Here is a 19,004-nt window from a genome sequence, read left to right as displayed (position 1 = left end):
TCCCAAACCATATCAATTGGGTTGAGTTCAGGTCATTGTGGAGGCCAGAACATCTGATGCAGCACTCCATCACTCTCCTTCTTAGTCAAATATCCCTTACACAGCCTGGAGGTGTGTTGGGTCATTGTCCTGTTGAAAAACAAATGATAGTCCCACTAAGTGTCACCAGCAAAGCACCCCTACAACATCACACCACCTCCTCCATGCTTCACGGTGGGAACCACACGTGAGATCATCCCAAAGATCACAAAGACACAGAGGTTGAAACCAAAAATCTCAAATGTGGACTCATCAGACCAATGTCCAGATTTCCACCGGTCTAATGTCCATTGCTCGTGTATCTTGGCCCAAGCAAGTCTCTTCTTATTATTGGTGTCCCTTAGTAGTGGTTTCTTTGCAGGAGCTATCGACCATGAAGGCGTGATTCACGCAGTCTCCTCTGAACAGTTGATGTTGAGATGTGTCTGTTGACATGACCTCTGTGAAGCATTTATTTTGGCTGCAATTTCTGAGGATGTTATCTCTAACGAACCTATCCGCTGCAGCAGAGGTAACTATGTGGTGAGAGCCAGTTTCATCATTGCGCTTGATGTTTTTTTTGACTGCACTTGAAGAAACTTGCAAAGTTCTTGAAATTTTCCGCATTGACTTACCTTCATGTCTTAAGGTAATGATGGCCTGTCATTTGTCTATGATTATTTGAGCTGTTCTTGCCATAATAAGGACTTGGTCTTTTACCAAATAGGGCTATCTTCTGTATACCCCCCTACCTTATCACAACACAACTGATTGGTTCACATGCATTAAGAAGGAAATACATTCCACAAATGAACTTTTAACAAGGCACACCTGTTAATTGAAATGCATTCCAAGTGACCACCTCATGAAGCTGGTTGAGAGAATGCCAACATCTGTGCAAAGCTGTAATCAAGGCAAAGCGTGGCTATTTTGAAGAATCTAAAATCACTTTTTTGGTTACTACATGGTTCCACGTGTTATTTAATCGTTTTCATGTCTTCACTTTTATTCTAAAATCGTACAATAAAGAAGAACCCTGGAATTAGTAGGTGTGTCCAAAGTTTTTACTGGTTCTGTATGTAGCTTGAATGCAGTCTCTGCGAACAAGGTAATGTTGCCTTTAAAAGGTGCCTAGTCGACAAAGTGCGATTGGATTGAATCCTGGCCTGTATCTCTGATCTGCAAAGAAAATGTACAATAAAGTATATTAACTAAGGGCTCTATTCAATCTGTATCCCTGAAAGCGTTACAGATTGCACAATAGAAATGTAGAGGTAATTTCCGATTGAACAAACATATGCAGGTTTTACCGTGGATGCAGTCTTCACTAATGCGGGAACATTGCCTTTAGATTTCTGTAACTCTGTGATGCTGAATTCCCGCGACACGGATTGAATAAAGCCTTTATTAGTGCAGAGAAAAACAACAAACAACACTGACTTAATGACCGTACACTGAGGAAAATAAAAATAAGGGTTATATTCAATCTGTATTGCTGAAGCGTTACAGATAGCTTGCTAGAGATTTAAAGGTAATTTCCTACTGAACCGACATCTGCATTGTTAACAGTGAATGAAGTCTCCGATAATGCGGGAATATTGCCTTTAAATTGCTGAATTTCAGCGATACGTATTGAATAAAGCCACATTCTGCTTCTGTAGCCTCTTTCTGTTCACCCAGTGGAAAAAAGATCTCGTGCCCACTTTCCAAATGGACCTCTGTTGTCAGCTCACAGACGGAAGGAGAGGTGGTCTATGATGAGTTTTAGGGTGGGGGTTGGGTGGGTGTAAGTAGGGGTGGTATAGGACTTGTGGAAAGGGGGTGAGGGGGGTGTTTTTAGCATCTGAGCAGTTGGGGGTTTGAAGAGGCAGTTACAGTAGAGATAGAAACTTTAATCTCCTTCACCAGCTGCCGTCTGTTTTTCACACAGACAAGCACTTGAACATGTGCTCACACTCGTGCACTCGTGCAGATACGCACACACACGCACGGAAACATGCACACACACACGCACCACTCGCCCTCGACCTCTCTATCGCTCTTGTTTCCTCCCCTTGTCTGTCTTGTCTTTATTCTACTCCTCTTTATCTCCTGTCTTTTTCCCCTCCCACCATGGAGGCCCTAGTCACGGGCCAGCCTCTTATCCTAAATCCTCTTCCTTCCTCCCAGATATCTGTTTCTGCCATATCCCCACGTCAGTTAGTCAGTCAGTTACAGCAGAGCACTTCACATTTCCTGTCTATTGCCTCCTTTGTCCCAATTCAGACATGTCTACCACCGTCCCCTGGTAAATTGACTTTACATGACATTTTCATATGCTTGAAAAATGAAAATATTCTACCCAGTGAAGGAGAAGTCGTTTCGTTGGCCATCTGGAACAACAGACTTGGACAAATGTGAAATGTGTTTCATATCTTGAGTGTTTATTGTCATGGTATCCATGTTACATCCCTACTTTACAAACGAACAATGACAAATCCTCTCAGAACATGGAAACTGAACCTCAACTAAGTTTCTTAGGTCGGGATTCAATCAAATACGCATTGTAGTAAATTACTTTTTAAGCTGATTAACTCTTGAGCAGACATTTGCAGCATGCGCCGCAATGCATTTGACTGCTTGTGTGCAATGCTCTTGACCGCTTGTCTGAAATACGCCTCTGATTGAATCCCGGCCAAAGTGCTGTGTGTCTCACATGCATATCCCCCTCGGATCATTTCAAATGGAATGCTCTGCTTGATGGAGTCATTCTGTTACCATATGACTGGTCATGGTTCTGATCATGGTGACATGATCTGTTCCTAAACATCTTGTTTCAGATAAATGTTCTATCTACAGTATAATTCCCTAATGTAAGAATGTACAGTCTTCTATCTGATTCCTCATCACCATAAGGTAATTGTATCATGTTCTATAAATCATGGCATTGACACACTGTAATACAGCAATTATAATTCTGAGTGCATGCGGTGGAATGTTTATTGTTCATGTGCTCCTATAGTCAATAATTAAACCTCACAGAGCCTTTGACAAGCTCTGCTTTGACATTAAGAATCAGTCAGACTAGATGCATTTTGGTCCACAACTCAACAGAGTGCTTGTTGACTGCTCTCAAAATCTTTTCTCCCACACAGTGTGAATGCATATACTGTGTGTGCCATCAATAGGGGGCTTTAGACTTGATTCATCCGTAATACTCAAACCGGCAATCCCACTGGCTCTTGGTGAGTTGCTTAGGAACTGCCACATCTCCCAGCTGCAATTACCCTAACCATGTGGCCCCCTGAATCCTGGTTGGCCCGGGAGGGGGAGGAATTGTTGGAGAGAAGTGGCCTCACAGCAGCATGGCAACAGGGCGACTGGGGGTGAGTGGTGGCACTGTGTGTGTGTGTGTGTGTTTGTGTGTGTGTTTGTGTGTGTGTTTGTGTGTGTGTACGTGCATGTGTGTATGTGTGTGCGTGTGTGTGTGTTAATGTCGGGAAGCAGCCTCTCTAAAACAGCTGCCCCCCCTTGAGTCTCAGCCAGAGAAGCCCAATTCCCTCCCACATAGCACAGGAAGGATCCAGCAGCAGGTGTCCTCTCAGTGCCCGTGCAGAATGAGCTGCAGCTTAATGGAACAAAGAGGACAACATTGAGTCAAGACAGCTCTGTTTTCTCGCTTAAGCACATTGTTAATCAAGTCTCTTTCTCCCGGGGTTTGTGTGTTTGTGTGTGTGTCAGGGCAGCGCTGACCAGCCCTATTCAGACAGCTCAGCATAACGTGAAGAACAGGACACGCACATACACAGTCGATGTTCTGAGACACGCTCATACACAGTCGATGTTCTGAGACACGCTCATACACAGTCGATGTTCTGAGACACGCTCATACACAGTCGATGTTCTGAGACACGCTCATACACAGTCGATGTTCTTAGACACGCTCATACACAGTCGATGTTCTTAGATACGCTCATCCACAGTCGATGTTCTGAGACACGCTCATACACAGTCGATGTTCTGAGACACGCTCATACACAGTCGATGTTCTTAGACACGCTCATACATGTTCTTAGACACGTTCATACACAGTCAATGTTCTTAGACACGCTCATACACAGTCGATGTTCTGAGACACGCTCATACACAGTCGATGTTCTGAGACACGCTCATACACAGTCGATGTTCTGAGACACGCTCATACACAGTCGATGTTATTAGACACGCTCATACACAGTCGATGTTCTTAGACACGCTCATCCACAGTCGATGTTCTGAGACACGCTCATACACAGTCGATGTTCTGAGACACGCTCATACACAGTCGATGTTCTTAGACACGCTCATACATGTTCTTAGACACGTTCATACACAGTCAATGTTCTTAGACACGCTCATACACAGTCGATGTTCTGAGACACGCTCATACACAGTCGATGTTCTGAGACACGCTCATACACAGTCGATGTTCTGAGACACGCTCATACACAGTCGATGTTATTAGACACGCTCATACACAGTCGATGTTCTTAGACACGCTCATACACAGTCGATGTTATTAGACACGCTCATACACAGTCGATGTTCTGAGACACGCTCATACACAGTCGATGTTATTAGACACGCTCATACACAGTCGATATTCTGAGACACGCTCATACACAGTTGGTGTTCTGAGACACGCTCATACACAGTCGATGTTATTAGACACGAATAATACACAGTCGATGTTCTTAGACACGCTCATACACAGTCGATGTTCTGAGACACGCTCATACACAGTCGATGTTCTTAGACACGCTCATACACAGTCGATGTTCTGAGACACGCTCATACACAGTCGATGTTCTTAGACACGCTCATACACAGTCGATGTTCTTAGACACGCTCATACATGTTCTTAGACACGCTCATACACAGTCGATGTTCTTAGACACGCTCATACACAGTCGATGTTCTGAGACACGCTCATACACAGTCGATGTTCTGAGACACGCTCATACACAGTCGATGTTCTGAGGCACGCTCATACACAGTCGATGTTCTTAGACACGCTCATACATGTTCTTAGACACGCTCATACACAGTCGATGTTCTGAGACACGCTCATACACAGTCGATGTTCTGAGACACGCTCATACACAGTCGATGTTCTGAGACACGCTCATACACAGTCGATGTTCTGAGACACGCTCATACACAGTCGATGTTCTTAGACACGCTCATACACAGTCGATGTTCTTAGATATGCTCATCCACAGTCGATGTTCTGAGACACGCTCATACACAGTCGATGTTCTGAGACACGCTCATACACAGTCGATGTTCTTAGACACGCTCATACATGTTCTTAGACACGTTCATACACAGTCAATGTTCTTAGACACGCTCATACACAGTCGATGTTCTGAGACACGCTCATACACAGTCGATGTTCTGAGACACGCTCATACACAGTCGATGTTCTGAGACACGCTCATACACAGTCGATGTTATTAGACACGCTCATACACAGTCGATGTTCTTAGACACGCTCATCCACATTCGATGTTCTGAGACACGCTCATACACAGTCGATGTTCTGAGACACGCTCATACACAGTCGATGTTCTTAGACACGCTCATACATGTTCTTAGACACGTTCATACACAGTCAATGTTCTTAGACACGCTCATACACAGTCGATGTTCTGAGACACGCTCATACACAGTCGATGTTCTGAGACACGCTCATACACAGTCGATGTTCTGAGACACGCTCATACACAGTCGATGTTATTAGACACGCTCATACACAGTCGATGTTCTTAGACACGCTCATACACAGTCGATGTTATTAGACACGCTCATACACAGTCGATGTTCTGAGACACGCTCATACACAGTCGATGTTATTAGACACGCTCATACACAGTCGATATTCTGAGACACGCTCATACACAGTTGGTGTTCTGAGACACGCTCATACACAGTCGATGTTATTAGACACGAATAATACACAGTCGATGTTCTTAGACACGCTCATACACAGTCGATGTTCTGAGACACGCTCATACACAGTCGATGTTCTTAGACACGCTCATACACAGTCGATGTTCTGAGACACGCTCATACACAGTCGATGTTCTTAGACACGCTCATACACAGTCGATGTTCTTAGACACGCTCATACATGTTCTTAGACACGCTCATACACAGTCGATGTTCTTAGACACGCTCATACACAGTCGATGTTCTGAGACACGCTCATACACAGTCGATGTTCTGAGACACGCTCATACACAGTCGATGTTCTGAGGCACGCTCATACACAGTCGATGTTCTTAGACACGCTCATACATGTTCTTAGACACGCTCATACACAGTCGATGTTCTGAGACACGCTCATACACAGTCGATGTTCTGAGACACGCTCATACACAGTCGATGTTCTGAGACACGCTCATACACAGTCGATGTTCTTAGACACGCTCATACACAGTCGATGTTCTTAGATACGCTCATCCACAGTCGATGTTCTGAGACACGCTCATACACAGTCGATGTTCTGAGACACGCTCATACACAGTCGATGTTATTAGACACGCTCATACATGTTCTTAGACACGCTCATACACAGTCAATGTTCTTAGACACGCTCATACACAGTCGATGTTCTGAGACACGCTCATACACAGTCGATGTTCTGAGACACGCTCATACACAGTCGATGTTCTGAGACACGCTCATACACAGTCGATGTTATTAGACACGCTCATACACAGTCGATGTTCTGAGACACGCTCATACACAGTTGGTGTTCTGAGACACGCTCATACACAGTCAATGTTATTAGACACGAATAATACACAGTCGATGTTCTGAGACACGCTCATACACAGTCGATGTTCTGAGACACGCTCATACACAGTCGATGTTATTAGACACGCTCATACACAGTCGATGTTCTGAGACACGCTCATACACAGTCGATGTTATTAGACACGCTCATACACAGTCGATATTCTGAGACACGCTCATACACAGTTGGTGTTCTGAGACACGCTCATACACAGTCAATGTTATTAGACACGAATAATACACAGTCGATGTTCTGAGACACGCTCATACACAGTCGATGTTATTAGACACGCTCATACACAGTCGATGCTCTTAGACACGCTCATACACAGTCGATGTTATTAGACACGCTCATACACAGTCGATGTTCTGAGACACGCTCATACACAGTCGATGTTCTGAGGCACGCTCATACACAGTCGATGTTCTTAGACACGCTCATACATGTTCTTAGACACGCTCATACACAGTCGATGTTCTGAGACACGCTCATACACAGTCGATGTTCTGAGACACGCTCATACACAGTCGATGTTCTGAGACACGCTCATACACAGTCGATGTTCTGAGACACGCTCATACACAGTCGATGTTCTTAGACACGCTCATACACAGTCGATGTTCTTAGATACGCTCATCCACAGTCGATGTTCTGAGACACGCTCATACACAGTCGATGTTCTGAGACACGCTCATACACAGTCGATGTTCTTAGACACGCTCATACATGTTCTTAGACACGTTCATACACAGTCAATGTTCTTAGACACGCTCATACACAGTCGATGTTCTGAGACACGCTCATACACAGTCGATGTTCTGAGACACGCTCATACACAGTCGATGTTCTGAGACACGCTCATACACAGTCGATGTTATTAGACACGCTCATACACAGTCGATGTTCTTAGACACGCTCATCCACATTCGATGTTCTGAGACACGCTCATACACAGTCGATGTTCTGAGACACGCTCATACACAGTCGATGTTCTTAGACACGCTCATACATGTTCTTAGACACGTTCATACACAGTCAATGTTCTTAGACACGCTCATACACAGTCGATGTTCTGAGACACGCTCATACACAGTCGATGTTCTGAGACACGCTCATACACAGTCGATGTTCTGAGACACGCTCATACACAGTCGATGTTATTAGACACGCTCATACACAGTCGATGTTCTTAGACACGCTCATACACAGTCGATGTTATTAGACACGCTCATACACAGTCGATGTTCTGAGACACGCTCATACACAGTCGATGTTATTAGACACGCTCATACACAGTCGATATTCTGAGACACGCTCATACACAGTTGGTGTTCTGAGACACGCTCATACACAGTCGATGTTATTAGACACGAATAATACACAGTCGATGTTCTTAGACACGCTCATACACAGTCGATGTTCTGAGACACGCTCATACACAGTCGATGTTCTTAGACACGCTCATACACAGTCGATGTTCTGAGACACGCTCATACACAGTCGATGTTCTTAGACACGCTCATACACAGTCGATGTTCTTAGACACGCTCATACATGTTCTTAGACACGCTCATACACAGTCGATGTTCTTAGACACGCTCATACACAGTCGATGTTCTGAGACACGCTCATACACAGTCGATGTTCTGAGACACGCTCATACACAGTCGATGTTCTGAGGCACGCTCATACACAGTCGATGTTCTTAGACACGCTCATACATGTTCTTAGACACGCTCATACACAGTCGATGTTCTGAGACACGCTCATACACAGTCGATGTTCTGAGACACGCTCATACACAGTCGATGTTCTGAGACACGCTCATACACAGTCGATGTTCTTAGACACGCTCATACACAGTCGATGTTCTTAGATACGCTCATCCACAGTCGATGTTCTGAGACACGCTCATACACAGTCGATGTTCTGAGACACGCTCATACACAGTCGATGTTATTAGACACGCTCATACATGTTCTTAGACACGCTCATACACAGTCAATGTTCTTAGACACGCTCATACACAGTCGATGTTCTGAGACACGCTCATACACAGTCGATGTTCTGAGACACGCTCATACACAGTCGATGTTCTGAGACACGCTCATACACAGTCGATGTTATTAGACACGCTCATACACAGTCGATGTTCTGAGACACGCTCATACACAGTTGGTGTTCTGAGACACGCTCATACACAGTCAATGTTATTAGACACGAATAATACACAGTCGATGTTCTGAGACACGCTCATACACAGTCGATGTTCTGAGACACGCTCATACACAGTCGATGTTATTAGACACGCTCATACACAGTCGATGTTCTGAGACACGCTCATACACAGTCGATGTTATTAGACACGCTCATACACAGTCGATATTCTGAGACACGCTCATACACAGTTGGTGTTCTGAGACACGCTCATACACAGTCAATGTTATTAGACACGAATAATACACAGTCGATGTTCTGAGACACGCTCATACACAGTCGATGTTATTAGACACGCTCATACACAGTCGATGCTCTTAGACACGCTCATACACAGTCGATGTTATTAGACACGCTCATACACAGTCGATGTTCTGAGACACGCTCATACACAGTCGATGTTATTAGACACGCTCATACACAGTCGATATTCTGAGACACGCTCATACACAGTTGGTGTTCTGAGACACGCTCATACACAGTCGATGTTATTAGACACGAATAATACACAGTCGATGTTCTTAGACACGCTCATACACAGTCGATGTTCTGAGACACGCTCATACACAGTCGATGTTCTTAGACACGCTCATACACAGTCGATGTTCTGAGACACGCTCATACACAGTCGATGTTCTTAGACACGCTCATACACAGTCGATGTTCTGAGACACGCTCATACACAGTCGATGTTCTGAGACACGCTCATCCACAGTCGATGTTCTTAGACACGCTCATACATGTTCTTAGACACGCTCATACACAGTCGATGTTCTTAGACACGCTCATACACAGTCGATGTTCTGAGACACGCTCATACACAGTCGATGTTCTGAGACACGCTCATACACAGTCGATGTTCTGAGACACGCTCATACACAGTCGATGTTATTAGACACGCTCACACACAGTCGATGTTCTGAGACACGCTCATACACAGTCGATGCTATTAGACACGCTCATACACAGTCGATATTCTGAGACACGCTCATACACAGTTGGTGTTCTGAGACACGCTCATACACAGTCAATGTTATTAGACACGAATAATACACAGTCGATGTTCTGAGACACGCTCATACACAGTCGATGTTATTAGACACGCTCATACACAGTCGATGTTCTTAGACACGCTCATACACAGTCGATGTTATTAGACACGCTCATACACAGTCGATGTTCTGAGACACGCTCATACACAGTCGATGTTATTAGACACGCTCATACACAGTCGATATTCTGAGACACGCTCATACACAGTTGGTGTTCTGAGACACGCTCATACACAGTCGATGTTATTAGACACGAATAATACACAGTCGATGTTCTTAGACACGCTCATACACAGTCGATGTTCTGAGACACGCTCATACACAGTCGATGTTCTTAGACACGCTCATACACAGTCGAGTTCTGAGACACGCTCATACACAGTCGATGTTCTTAGACACGCTCATACACAGTCGATGTTCTTAGACACGCTCATACATGTTCTTAGACACGCTCATACACAGTCAATGTTCTTAGACACGCTCATACACAGTCGATGTTCTGAGACACGCTCATACACAGTCGATGTTCTGAGACACGCTCATACACAGTCGATGTTCTGAGACACGCTCATACACAGTCGATGTTCTGAGACACGCTCATACACAGTTGATGTTCTTAGATACGCTCATCCACAGTCGATGTTCTGAGACACGCTCATACACAGTCGATGTTCTGAGACACGCTCATACACAGTCGATGTTCTGAGACACGCTCATACACAGTTGGTGTTCTGAGACATGCTCATACACAGTCAATGTTATTAGACACGAATAATACACAGTCGATGTTCTGAGACACGCTCATACACAGTCGATGTTCTGAGACACGCTCATACACAGTCGATGTTCTGAGACACGCTCATACACAGTCGATGTTCTGAGACACGCTCATACACTGTCGATGTTCTGAGACACGCTCATACACAGTCGATGTTCTGAGACACGCTCATACACAGTCGATGTTCTGAGACACGCTCATACACAGTCGATGTTATTAGACACGCTCATACACAGTCGATGTTCTTAGACACGCTCATACGTGTTCTTAGACACGCTCATACACAGTCGATGTTCTGAGACACGCTCATACACAGTCGATGTTCTGAGACACGCTCATACACAGTCGATGTTCTGAGACACGCTCATACACAGTCGATGTTCTTAGACACGCTCATACACAGTCGATGTTCTTAGATACGCTCATCCACAGTCGATGTTCTGAGACACGCTCATACACAGTCGATGTTCTGAGACACGCTCATACACAGTCGATGTTCTTAGACACGCTCATACATGTTCTTAGACACGCTCATACACAGTCAATGTTCTTAGACACGCTCATACACAGTCGATGTTCTGAGACACGCTCATACACAGTCGATGTTCTGAGACACGCTCATACACAGTCGATGTTCTGAGACACGCTCATACACAGTCGATGTTCTGAGACACGCTCATACACAGTCGATGTTATTAGACACGCTCATACACAGTCGATATTCTGAGACACGCTCATACACAGTTGGTGTTCTGAGACACGCTCATACACAGTCGATGTTATTAGACACGCTCATACATGTTCTTAGACACGCTCATACACAGTCAATGTTCTTAGACACGCTCATACACAGTCGATGTTCTGAGACACGCTCATACACAGTCGATGTTCTGAGACACGCTCATACACAGTCGATGTTCTGAGACACGCTCATACACAGTCGATGTTATTAGACACGCTCATACACAGTCGATGTTCTGAGACACGCTCATACACAGTCGATGTTCTGAGACACGCTCATACACAGTCGATGTTCTGAGACACGCTCATACACAGTCGATGTTATTAGACACGCTCATACACAGTCGATATTCTGAGACACGCTCATACACAGTTGATGTTCTTAGATACGCTCATCCACAGTCGATGTTCTGAGACACGCTCATACACAGTCGATGTTCTGAGACACGCTCATACACAGTCGATGTTCTGAGACACGCTCATACACAGTTGGTGTTCTGAGACATGCTCATACACAGTCAATGTTATTAGACACGAATAATACACAGTCGATGTTCTGAGACACGCTCATACACAGTCGATGTTCTGAGACACGCTCATACACAGTCGATGTTCTGAGACACGCTCATACACAGTCGATGTTCTGAGACACGCTCATACACTGTCGATGTTCTGAGACACGCTCATACACAGTCAATGTTCTGAGACACGCTCATACACAGTCAATGTTATTAGACACGCTCATACACAGTCGATGTTCTGAGACACGCTCATACACAGTCGATGTTATTAGACACGCTCATACACAGTCGATGTTCTGAGACACGCTCATACACAGTCGGTGTTCTGAGACACGCTCATACACAGTCAATGTTATTAGACACGAATAACACACAGTCGATGTTCTGAGACACGCTCATTCACAGTCGATGTTCTGAGACACGCTCATACACAGTCGATGTTCTGAGACACGCTCATACACAGTCGATGTTCTGAGACACGCTCATACACAGTCGATGTTATTAGACACGCTCATACACAGTCGATGTTCTTAGACACGCTCATACGTGTTCTTAGACACGTTCATACACAGTCGATGTTCTGAGACACGCTCATACACAGTCGATGTTCTGAGACACGCTCATACACAGTCGATGTTCTGAGACACGCTCATACACAGTCGATGTTCTTAGACACGCTCATACACAGTCGATGTTCTTAGATACGCTCATCCACAGTCGATGTTCTGAGACACGCTCATACACAGTCGATGTTCTGAGACACGCTCATACACAGTCGATGTTCTTAGACACGCTCATACATGTTCTTAGACACGCTCATACACAGTCAATGTTCTTAGACACGCTCATACACAGTCGATGTTCTGAGACACGCTCATACACAGTCGATGTTCTGAGACACGCTCATACACAGTCGATATTCTGAGACACGCTCATACACAGTCGATGTTATTAGACACGCTCATACACAGTCGATGTTTTTAGACACGCTCATACACAGTCGATGTTATTAGACACGCTCATACACAGTCGATGTTCTGAGACACGCTCATACACAGTCGATGTTATTAGACACGCTCATACACAGTCGATATTCTGAGACACGCTCATACACAGTTGGTGTTCTGAGACACGCTCATACACAGTCGATGTTATTAGACACGAATAATACACAGTCGATGTTCTTAGACACGCTCATACACAGTCGATGTTCTGAGACACGCTCATACACAGTCGATGTTCTTAGACACGCTCATACACAGTCGATGTTCTGAGACACGCTCATACACAGTCGATGTTCTTAGACACGCTCATACACAGTCGATGTTCTTAGACACGCTCATACATGTTCTTAGACACGCTCATACACAGTCGATGTTCTTAGACACGCTCATACACAGTCGATGTTCTGAGACACGCTCATACACAGTCGATGTTCTGAGACACGCTCATACACAGTCGATGTTCTGAGGCACGCTCATACACAGTCGATGTTCTTAGACACGCTCATACATGTTCTTAGACACGCTCATACACAGTCGATGTTCTGAGACACGCTCATACACAGTCGATGTTCTGAGACACGCTCATACACAGTCGATGTTCTGAGACACGCTCATACACAGTCGATGTTCTTAGACACGCTCATACACAGTCGATGTTCTTAGATACGCTCATCCACAGTCGATGTTCTGAGACACGCTCATACACAGTCGATGTTCTGAGACACGCTCATACACAGTCGATGTTATTAGACACGCTCATACATGTTCTTAGACACGCTCATACACAGTCAATGTTCTTAGACACGCTCATACACTGTCGATGTTCTGAGACACGCTCATACACAGTCGATGTTCTGAGACACGCTCATACACAGTCGATGTTATTAGACACGCTCATACACAGTCGATGTTCTTAGACACGCTCATACGTGTTCTTAGACACGCTCATACACAGTCGATGTTCTGAGACACGCTCATACACAGTCGATGTTCTGAGACACGCTCATACACAGTCGATGTTCTGAGACACGCTCATACACAGTCGATGTTCTTAGACACGCTCATACACAGTCGATGTTCTTAGATACGCTCATCCACAGTCGATGTTCTGAGACACGCTCATACACAGTCGATGTTCTGAGACACGCTCATACACAGTCGATGTTCTTAGACACGCTCATACATGTTCTTAGACACGCTCATACACAGTCAATGTTCTTAGACACGCTCATACACAGTCGATGTTCTGAGACACGCTCATACACAGTCGATGTTCTGAGACACGCTCATACACAGTCGATGTTCTGAGACACGCTCATACACAGTCGATGTTCTGAGACACGCTCATACACAGTCGATGTTATTAGACACGCTCATACACAGTCGATATTCTGAGACACGCTCATACACAGTTGGTGTTCTGAGACACGCTCATACACAGTCGATGTTATTAGACACGCTCATACATGTTCTTAGACACGCTCATACACAGTCAATGTTCTTAGACACGCTCATACACAGTCGATGTTCTGAGACACGCTCATACACAGTCGATGTTCTGAGACACGCTCATACACAGTCGATGTTCTGAGACACGCTCATACACAGTCGATGTTATTAGACACGCTCATACACAGTCGATGTTCTGAGACACGCTCATACACAGTCGATGTTCTGAGACACGCTCATACACAGTCGATGTTCTGAGACACGCTCATACACAGTCGATGTTATTAGACACGCTCATACACAGTCGATATTCTGAGACACGCTCATACACAGTTGATGTTCTTAGATACGCTCATCCACAGTCGATGTTCTGAGACACGCTCATACACAGTCGATGTTCTGAGACACGCTCATACACAGTCGATGTTCTGAGACACGCTCATACACAGTTGGTGTTCTGAGACATGCTCATACACAGTCAATGTTATTAGACACGAATAATACACAGTCGATGTTCTGAGACACGCTCATACACAGTCGATGTTCTGAGACACGCTCATACACAGTCGATGTTCTGAGACACGCTCATACACAGTCGATGTTCTGAGACACGCTCATACACTGTCGATGTTCTGAGACACGCTCATACACAGTCAATGTTCTGAGACACGCTCATACACAGTCAATGTTATTAGACACGCTCATACACAGTCGATGTTCTGAGACACGCTCATACACAGTCGATGTTATTAGACACGCTCATACACAGTCGATGTTCTGAGACACGCTCATACACAGTCGGTGTTCTGAGACACGCTCATACACAGTCAATGTTATTAGACACGAATAACACACAGTCGATGTTCTGAGACACGCTCATTCACAGTCGATGTTCTGAGACACGCTCATACACAGTCGATGTTCTGAGACACGCTCATACACAGTCGATGTTCTGAGACACGCTCATACACAGTCGATGTTATTAGACACGCTCATACACAGTCGATGTTCTTAGACACGCTCATACGTGTTCTTAGACACGTTCATACACAGTCGATGTTCTGAGACACGCTCATACACAGTCGATGTTCTGAGACACGCTCATACACAGTCGATGTTCTGAGACACGCTCATACACAGTCGATGTTCTTAGACACGCTCATACACAGTCGATGTTCTTAGATACGCTCATCCACAGTCGATGTTCTGAGACACGCTCATACACAGTCGATGTTCTGAGACACGCTCATACACAGTCGATGTTCTTAGACACGCTCATACATGTTCTTAGACACGCTCATACACAGTCAATGTTCTTAGACACGCTCATACACAGTCGATGTTCTGAGACACGCTCATACACAGTCGATGTTCTGAGACACGCTCATACACAGTCGATATTCTGAGACACGCTCATACACAGTCGATGTTATTAGACACGCTCATACACAGTCGATGTTTTTAGACACGCTCATACACAGTCGATGTTATTAGACACGCTCATACACAGTCGATGTTCTGAGACACGCTCATACACAGTCGATGTTATTAGACACGCTCATACACAGTCGATATTCTGAGACACGCTCATACACAGTTGGTGTTCTGAGACACGCTCATACACAGTCGATGTTATTAGACACGAATAATACACAGTCGATGTTCTTAGACACGCTCATACACAGTCGATGTTCTGAGACACGCTCATACACAGTCGATGTTCTTAGACACGCTCATACACAGTCGATGTTCTGAGACACGCTCATACACAGTCGATGTTCTTAGACACGCTCATACACAGTCGATGTTCTTAGACACGCTCATACATGTTCTTAGACACGCTCATACACAGTCGATGTTCTTAGACACGCTCATACACAGTCGATGTTCTGAGACACGCTCATACACAGTCGATGTTCTGAGACACGCTCATACACAGTCGATGTTCTGAGGCACGCTCATACACAGTCGATGTTCTTAGACACGCTCATACATGTTCTTAGACACGCTCATACACAGTCGATGTTCTGAGACACGCTCATACACAGTCGATGTTCTGAGACACGCTCATACACAGTCGATGTTCTGAGACACGCTCATACACAGTCGATGTTCTTAGACACGCTCATACACAGTCGATGTTCTTAGATACGCTCATCCACAGTCGATGTTCTGAGACACGCTCATACACAGTCGATGTTCTGAGACACGCTCATACACAGTCGATGTTATTAGACACGCTCATACATGTTCTTAGACACGCTCATACACAGTCAATGTTCTTAGACACGCTCATACACTGTCGATGTTCTGAGACACGCTCATACACAGTCGATGTTCTGAGACACGCTCATACACAGTCGATGTTCTGAGACACGCTCATACACAGTCGATGTTATTAGACACGCTCATACACAGTCGATGTTCTGAGACACGCTCATACACAGTTGGTGTTCTGAGACACGCTCATACACAGTCAATGTTATTAGACACGAATAATACACAGTCGATGTTCTGAGACACGCTCATACACAGTCGATGTTCTGAGACACGCTCATACACAGTCGATGTTCTGAGACACGCTCATACACAGTCGATGTTATTAGACACGCTCATACACAGTCGATGTTCTGAGACACGCTCATACACAGTCGATGTTATTAGACACGCTCATACACAGTCGATATTCTGAGACACGCTCATACACAGTTGGTGTTCTGAGACACGCTCATACACAGTCAATGTTATTAGACACGAATAATACACAGTCGATGTTCTGAGACACGCTCATACACAGTCGATGTTATTAGACACGCTCATACACAGTCGATGCTCTTAGACACGCTCATACACAGTCGATGTTATTAGACACGCTCATACACAGTCGATGTTCTGAGACACGCTCATACACAGTCGATGTTATTAGACACGCTCATACACAGTCGATATTCTGAGACACGCTCATACACAGTTGGTGTTCTGAGACACGCTCATACACAGTCGATGTTATTAGACACGAATAATACACAGTCGATGTTCTTAGACACGCTCATACACAGTCGATGTTCTGAGACACGCTCATACACAGTCGATGTTCTTAGACACGCTCATACACAGTCGATGTTCTGAGACACGCTCATACACAGTCGATGTTCTTAGACACGCTCATACACAGTCGATGTTCTGAGACACGCTCATACACAGTCGATGTTCTGAGACACGCTCATACACAGTCGATGTTCTGAGACACGCTCATCCACAGTCGATGTTCTTAGACACGCTCATACATGTTCTTAGACACGCTCATACACAGTCGATGTTCTTAGACACGCTCATACACAGTCGATGTTCTGAGACACGCTCATACACAGTCGATGTTCTGAGACACGCTCATACACAGTCGATGTTCTGAGACACGCTCATACACAGTCGATGTTATTAGACACGCTCACACACAGTCGATGTTCTGAGACACGCTCATACACAGTTGGTGTTCTGAGACACGCTCATACACAGTCAATGTTATTAGACACGAATAATACACAGTCGATGTTCTGAGACACGCTCATACACAGTCGATGTTATTAGACACGCTCATACACAGTCGATGTTCTTAGACACGCTCATACACAGTCGATGTTATTAGACACGCTCATACACAGTCGATGTTCTGAGACACGCTCATAGACAGTCGATGTTATTAGACACGCTCATACACAGTCGATATTCTGAGACACGCTCATACACAGTTGGTGTTCTGAGACACGCTCATACACAGTCGATGTTATTAGACACGAATAATACACAGTCGATGTTCTTAGACACGCTCATACACAGTCGATGTTCTGAGACACGCTCATACACAGTCGATGTTCTTAGACACGCTCATACACAGTCGATGTTCTGAGACACGCTCATACACAGTCGATGTTCTTAGACACGCTCATACACAGTCGATGTTCTTAGACACGCTCATACATGTTCTTAGACACGCTCATACACAGTCAATGTTCTTAGACACGCTCATACACAGTCGATGTTCTGAGACACGCTCATACACAGTCGATGTTCTGAGACACGCTCATACACAGTCGATGTTCTGAGACACGCTCATACACAGTCGATGTTCTGAGACACGCTCATACACAGTTGATGTTCTTAGATACGCTCATCCACAGTCGATGTTCTGAGACACGCTCATACACAGTCGATGTTCTGAGACACGCTCATACACAGTCGATGTTCTGAGACACGCTCATACACAGTTGGTGTTCTGAGACATGCTCATACACAGTCAATGTTATTAGACACGAATAATACACAGTCGATGTTCTGAGACACGCTCATACACAGTCGATGTTCTGAGACACGCTCATACACAGTCGATGTTCTGAGACACGCTCA

The sequence above is a fragment of the Oncorhynchus kisutch genome, linkage group LG23 (genome assembly GCF_002021735.2).
Source record: "Oncorhynchus kisutch isolate 150728-3 linkage group LG23, Okis_V2, whole genome shotgun sequence".
NCBI classification, from domain to species: Eukaryota; Metazoa; Chordata; class Actinopteri; order Salmoniformes; family Salmonidae; genus Oncorhynchus; species Oncorhynchus kisutch.
Note: the sequence above shows the minus strand (reverse complement) of the source record.